Source organism: Empidonax traillii, unplaced genomic scaffold (assembly GCF_003031625.1).
Source record: "Empidonax traillii isolate 1590-97213 ecotype Southwest subspecies unplaced genomic scaffold, ASM303162v1 scaffold928:size235608, whole genome shotgun sequence".
Lineage (NCBI taxonomy): Eukaryota > Metazoa > Chordata > Aves > Passeriformes > Tyrannidae > Empidonax > Empidonax traillii.
Genome location: NW_020956121.1, coordinates 227,531 through 235,608, shown reverse-complemented (window position 1 = coordinate 235,608; position 8,078 = coordinate 227,531).

The window sequence follows — 8,078 nt, the reverse complement described above, 5'->3', positions numbered from 1 at the left end:
TGTATGCCTCCTGCCTGACAGTAGTAAGTGCTATGGAAACTATTTTTCACCTTCCTGAAAAAAGAATAACATTTTCTTTCCTAGATTTTATGTTCCATTCAGAAGACTGATTTGGAAGGAAAAATTGCTATGAAATAGCAGTACTTTGAAGTTAGCACTGAATAAGAGTTTGAGGGAAAAAGCTGTCTTTGAATTAATATAAAATGTAGAATTTTAACAAGGTAAAATGCTAAGCTGCAAATTTAGAAAGGGGCAGTGTTTCCCTGAAAGCTGAAACTACACTTAAGTAATCAAATAAACAACTGTACTTAATGCAATACTACAGCTAAGAGGACAAACTCAGCCCTTGCATGTATAGCATGACAATCAGGTAGGGTATTTTCTCCTTAAATGTTTCAGCATAAAATCAGTAGAATACCATGCACAGACTTTTTTTTTCTTTTTTTTTTTTAAAGAACATAAAGATCTTAAGACTGAGAAAAGAAGAATGATTTGAAACCTGAAAAAACCACCTTACAGTGAAGTAAGGTTTGTAGCAGGAAGTAATAGCTTTTATTTAATTAACAGCCCATTTCCCAGTGGGAGAACATTTTTCACAAAAGAACTTTGACCTTTCAGCCCACAACCTCAGAGAGACCACAAAATACCTTCAACAGCTGAGCCTGGGAACAAAAATTCAGAACTGCTGTATGCACTCGAAATCATGGACTGAATAAAATACTGGCTTTACAGCACATTATAATCCTCCACTGCAGCTGCCCTCCAACTCATTTATCAGTGTTCCACAGCTGAAAATTTGCTCTCTTATTTTAGCTCAGAGGAATTCTTAACATTTTTATCTGCCCCTCTAGTCACAGGGCAGGTGATTAAGTACGGCAATCACTTTTCTTGTCCCAAATTGTCTGATTACCACATTAGGTCAAAACTAAGAATTTCTCCCAATCTGCACTTAGCTTGAAGTTTGCTGGTTTTGTTCAGACCAACAGAAGGATCTGTGTGCTTGAAGTTTTGTTTGTTCCAACTATATCAGTTGCCTACTTTTAATTTCCTGGTTTTAATTCCACCTTCAAACCTTGTCCCATTTACATCCTACAGTATGGCAGTACTGTACAGCAGGCTCCCAATGTATTAGTTTATCTAAAAGAAGCTTAAGTAATGACTGTGTGATAGGCAAATATGCAACCATATGGCATTATAAATGTGATAATGGCAAGCTGCTTAATCCAGTAGGCAAAGGTATTAAAAAAGGCAAAAGCAAAAGATAAAAAACTGATTTAAATTCAGAAAAGAAAATTAGGTTAACCATTTTAGCAGTGACGACAGTTGACTATTGGTAAAACATGCCTGATGTAGGGAGACTTCTCCATCAAGTCTGTAAATCAAAGCTGTTGGTAGTCCAGAAGGGACAATGCAGGTACAGCGAAGAAATTATCATTTCAGACCCTTCATTCCAATCACCCAGAAGTTCCAACAAAGTGCTTTTGGACCCTAAGATAAAGGAATCTTTAAACTAAGCTCTGTTTGTGATCAGGCCAAATACTGTACTGGGAAGTAAAAAAAAAAAAAAAAAAAAAAAAAAAAAAAAAAAAAAAAAAAAAAAAAAAAAAAAAAAAAAAAAAAAAAAAAAAAAAAAAAAAAAAAAAAAAAAAAAAAAAAAAAAAAAAAAAAAAAAAAAAAAAAAAAAAAAAAAAAAAAAAAAAAAAAAAAAAAAAAAAACAAAACAAAACTTAATGCGGCAAGACTGGCAGAAATTTTTAAGGAAACAATTCAAAAAGACAGTTGTACCTAAGTCTTGTAAAGGTATGCAGGTACCAAGCTCAAAAGAGAGAACTTTCTCATGTGCTATTTAAATATGACACTCCTTGCTGGGGTGGGACTAGAGGCGTAACAAGAGGTACAAAGAGATGACACAAATGTGGATAACAGTTCTAGCACTGAATGTATTCAAAATGAACCTGGATTTTGTAAGTCTCTCTTCTTGCTGTGTTTCATACATTCTTTCCCTAATAAAATTCCAGCTGTCTCCTGCAGAAGGCATGATACAAGCCTAGAGAGACCTTTCATCCTATCACCTGATATGGTGATAACGGTGATCTTACAAGTGGAGAAAATATATGGAAATTTGGACCGATGGAAATACTTTTATCTTCAAGTCCCCATTGATAGCTTGAGTTCCTTCCTCCCTCCTTTCTGAATGGACTATTCTTAAACTATCTGAGGGTACTTGTAACATATTGTCAGTTACACCAGCTTATAAAATATGCATGAATATGCAGTTGCTGGAAAAGGCGACTTCTTTTATGCATCCAGTTTCACAAATGAAGGCGTATTTGTAAAAAAAACACAAACCAACAAACCAAAACCAAACCTAACACCCTCCCCAAAAAGATACATCTCCTTTTTACCTATGTCTATTTCTATTATTTTTTAGGGGGATGAGGCAGAAGGCTTCAAATACAGTGTACTTTCATTCCCTTTAGTTCAATTTCCATTCAGAAGTCTGCATTTTCAGTTACATTATTTCTGAAGAAACCTTTTCATGTGTACTGCATATCAGCAGAAATACATAAATTGATGTGATTCTTCAAATTGAATCTTTAATGGATTACCAGTTTACTCATCTCGCTTTCTTAGCATTGCGTTTGGCAAACCTCAGGTACTACTGGTTAAACAAGACATTTTAGGACAACTTAAGCTAAGCTTGAAGAAGCAGTACCATAGAGCTCTAGAATGCTCATCAAACTAAGGTTAAACAATAATGCATTTAGTTCCAGTGAAGAGGTCCAAAGGGAGCTACAAGGACTTCTTTGAGAAGCGAAATCATTTCATGGTACGCACACAGGAATGAAATCCACGTATATTAACACTTCATCACAATGTTTGAAAATAATAAGAAAGACTTTTGAGAAATGAGACATCTAAAAAGGAACTTTTTACGGGGTTCTAGAGAAGGTTATGTATGTCTGATTTTAATCTTTTCTGCTGGGCTCATCCGCATCTTCTGCCATTCCTTAAAGAACAAAGATGGTATCTCAATAATATTATTTTTTTGACACTTTGTTTCGGTCAGTGACAGCTGCTGATGTGAGCAACTTGGTTGATGTGTCAAGAGTCCACATATACAGACTCCAGCTCCTTAAATTCTGTAGAACTGGCTTAGAACCTCGAAGAGTTAACAGAGTGGGGGACATAATGGAGGGCCTGATGCTTTAGAGATCCCGATGTTCTTAGAGAGCTTTGTGTCAAATGCTGTGCACACTCCTGTTCTGCTTGCAGCCACATTTACAGCATTCCTTCTGTTGTGCATAAGAAGTAGAACAAACTACCATAATTACTTTAAAGGTAACACAGGAATGAATCACTGTCTCCATTTTCTTACCTGAAGGAAAAAAATGCATCTTCTGGACATCTCAAATTTGATGAGGATTTTCTGGACAGAGGTGGAATAGAATTATGAACACGTATGATGCAGAAGCAGGTAGACAGTGCCTGAGCAGAGCCCATGTGAAAAATGGGATAGGAAGGCTGGGAAGTTTTTTTTATACTTTTCCTCCTCCAGAACAACAACAACAACAAAAGAAAATAATGACGAGCAGTAGAACAGATTACCTAAGAAGGAAGTGCAAAGAAATATGTCTTTGGCTTTGGAAAAAGCAGATAAGGATGGCAACTGTCAGAATATCAAATCTAATTAAGAAAAAACGCAGAACAACAGAAGTGACTACAGATGGCAGTTCAGCAGAGGTACTGAAGATGTGGAATGCTTCAAGACACGTAAAATCAACCTCTGAAAAGTTGAAAAAGGCAAGGCTGTGTGTCTAATAGGAATACAGTAAGATGCTGAGTGGGGGACATGACTATTGCAGAAGTATATAGTGGATTTTGTATACCTTTGCTGTCATAGAAATTGTCTCTCATGTACACAATGTTCTAAATAAATAATGCCATTATTTTTTCTGCAAATTTATGGACATTATTCTGGAAAGGAATACAAATAAGGAGAAAAATCACAACATTAGTCAAAGCAGTGAATACTGAAGGAGAGAAAAATAAGTATAGAACCAAGAGAATTCTGAGAAATAAACTTGGAACAGTGAGTACAATATGTATGTTAAACTAGAGAATATAACATTGTGTTACACAGCTGCCACACGTATGTTTTACTAAACACTGAAGTGCTAACATATTTAGGAGAATGCTAGAGAAACAGCTCTCAGAACTACTGCTAGAGCCTATGACATGCAGAGAAAATGTTTCAGTAAAGTATGAAAGAAATCAGAGGTATGAGAAAAGAAAGTGAGATTGCATTATGTTCCCATCCTCCCAAATGACAAGCAAAGCAAGAAAATTGTAGACAAAATTGATTTAGGTGAGGCATATGAAGGAAGTCTGGAGATTTTGTTGCACAAAGTCTGCCAGAAGGAAGTGAGAAGTGCTGCATGGAGGATATCTTCTTCCTCGTGAAACTTCTTTTTGGTATGAGCTGACCAGTCATTTTAGGAAACCACCAGAGTGGTGATGGAGTGCTCAAACTAACATGATGAAGTGCAAAGAGATTACAGACATTCACTTTCTTTTTCCTTGATTGCTATTGATTAACTTCTACACTTCTCCAAAAATGTCAAAACCACTGGCTGTAAACAAGCATATGAACAAGGGGGATTCATAAAGAACATAAGCATCGACAGATGGAATATCAGAAATTCCCTGGCTCCAAAATTGTATTATACTTACTGTATAACTACTTTGTTTTAATTCAAGCTCTTATTAACCTAACAAATAGTAATAATTAATTTTGTTCACATTCTATGTTATGAAAAAATAGTGAAAATAACAAAAATACATGGATCTAATTTTGACATCAAATACATTATACAGCTGTAATAAGTATTTAATTGCAAAATTATATAAATTCTAAATTTATGATTTTGCCTAACTTATCTCATTTGCAAGGAGACACATCAAAGTTGTATATGAGCTTTTTGGAAAGATTACAAGACATATTTTACCTATGGAGTGATATACAGAATGATTCCTGTCAGTGGTGACTCTGAACAACAGAACCTGCTCCAAAGCTCTTCAGACAAAAATATACATACATAAAAGTATAAGAGATAAATGGCAATGACACTCAAAACTCTGGTATAGCTGAATCTCCTGAAGTTTCTAGATGCTTTAAAATTTACTTTAAGTGACACAAATACTTGAAAATATGTTAGGAATTTTTACAGTATTATACAGTATAATTACAGTTTTAATACTAAACAGGGTTATAGTATTTGTTCTTTCACCACATCTTCTTAAATTTTCATTGCCATCTTGCTTTGAAACAATTTTCTGGACAGTAATTATTTATCTCCCTTTTTCAAAATTTATTGATCTCTCCTTTTCAAAATTTATTCCTCTTTACAAACATTAATGATAAATTTTACCCAAATGAGCATTTCAGCTTTAAAGTAATTGAAAGTAAATTGAAACCTAAGCAGCTACTTAACTATGAAATCAGCTACTGAGAATTTTATGTTCACCATTTACATCATTAAAGGAGAGATTTTTAAGTTATATTTTTTTTCTGCATAGAAATGGTTACAAAGCATAAGAGTGTTTAGCTATATCAGGAGTCATTCTTCAAGTACCTCTATTAATGATTCATGCCATGGATAACTTCATTCTTGCCTCTGTGACCTTCACAGAAGAAGAATTTCAAATGGGATGATTTTCTTCAAGTAACAGTTTGGGCAGTTTGGGTCTGTGTGCTAACTCTCTTTTATAATATTTCTCTTTTTCATGGTTTGGGTCATTATATATTTTTCCCAGGCTTATAATGTTTTTATAAACAAAAGCATATTGTAGAGAAGTACAGAGGAGATATTCTTCTTTCTGAAGAGCTATTATCCCTATCAGCCTCTTTTTAATTAGCTTTTAAAATTCTCTACTTTCTTTAAGCTTTCTCAGAAAAAAAAAATATTGTTATATACCAGCATGTTCACTCATTAATCTTTTTTCCCCAATAATAAGTAAAGCATGAATGTGCCTTAAGTGTTCACTAAGATCATAGGCTAGCTGAAGTTCCAGGTATTATTACTTACTGAAGAGCACTTTAAGATCAAAATCTCAGGATCTTTCGTCTGTAGGTTTCAAAATTGTCTACATTCATTGATGCTTCTGAACTTTGCAAAACTTAGTGGAATTTACAATATTCCAAACCCATGCTGGTGTTTTTGAAAACACCTTCCATGATAGCAAGTTAATGGAACTTATTCTGGTATATGAATTTTTCAATATAATTACAATCTTTTCTTAATAGTACTACAAGCAGGCAGAAGCAGCACCCAGCTCACTCAATAGCAGGGAATTCGAATTCTATCAGTAAGTCTTTAACTAATTCACTCAGTGACTTTGGATGGTTCCTAAAGCCAGCAGATTTAAAAGCCAGCAGCTAAGGTGAGGTACTAAAAAACACTTTAAGGAAAGATATCCATGGCCTGTAGGAGGCTCTGAATCAGCCCACAAATGGCTGATTAGTAAAATGTGCTGAATACTTGCACTAACTGCTGAAGTCAGCAACAGATGGAGGAGTTGGCATCCGAGGACATAAGGCCACTCCTTCACAAATCCAACTTTAGACATGAAAGCATGAACATGTGAGCCTAAGCTTTGCATTCCAACTTTCCAATCAGTAAAGCAAGTCCTAAGGAAACCCCATTCTCACATGTGATAGTGGAAGTGCTATTTCATATTCACACATCAGCTGTGTCACAGCCAGCCATGCTTACAAACCAGCGCCGAACGTGCCCTTTCAGCAGCTCTGCCTTCCTGGCAGTCCAAGCTCCCCCTTCCTGCTCAGCTTCAGCCTCCACACCCACCTTCCAGCATTGGGCTCCCTTCCTGAGCAGCAACCACCTTTGCTCCCAAACCAGCCCCTTCACACCTACCCAGCCTCCTTACCCAACAAATTTAAATTATGCTGCTGTTCAGTCTTCCCCCCAAGTATTTTCTGGCCTCCCAACAGCTGAATTCTGTGTCCCATTCCATACCTGGGAACAGGAGAGCCAAGCCAATGAGAAACAGGTTACCAGGATTTTCATTTTAAGACAACAATGTACCTAATTTTTGACAAGAGCAGAACTAAATGGGATGAAACTTTCCTTCTCTCTCATGCACACAGGGACACATACAAACACACAAAAGTCCTGAAAAAAATAATGTCTTGCCCCAGAGAATTCAAATTACACTAGAAGTGTTATGTCTGGAAGAAATAATAATAACTGGAGCTATTAATCAAGAAAATTTGGGATTGGAAGACAGTGAAGGGGACCTGGGCCTGGAAGTTTAGAAAGCATTTGGACTACAAGGGAAAGAGATTTGGTAAGATGAATAGGCGCATTGCCAGTTCTGTCTGTGAGGTAGAGAAACATGCAAAATCATCACAGAAAAACAGGTAATTCCAGTGTTTGAATATTAGAAAGTAGCAAATTAATTAATATTTTCCAAGAACATAGTTTATGCTTTAGTGGTAATTTGGAAACAACACCCAGCAGGAGTATTTAGAAGTGTAAATTGAGTGCACATGTATCACTAAAATATTCTGAGTGTAAAAGCATTTTTTCCATTTAATTTCTAGTTGCATCAAAACCTATTTAATATTAATGAAAACATTTAAAGTTAAATTTTTCTCTTTTTTTTTCCTGTTTGCTACAGTACAACAAAATAAATGAGTTTACTAGTGCTACATTTGAGTGCTTTGAAGAACCTGATATTATCTGGTACCAGGCTAATAAAACAGTAACTGCACGTACAGTATAAATAACAAGATAAGTATTATGTTGCCTTAATGCATAAGTAAAGACTCCATTTTCTGACCATTTTCCACACAGACCATTTGCCTAATGAAATCAGCCTTCCTTCCTCTTCAAAGTGCTGCTTTGTATTGCCACAGTTGGATGAAAATAGCCTTTTCACTGCCTGAAACCACTCTCATTACCACAACAGTCAAGCACAGTGCAGATTCAGTCACACAGCCAGCCTGATGTTGAAATTTTAAAAATCCCATTTGATTCTCTGAGCAAAAGGTTCCA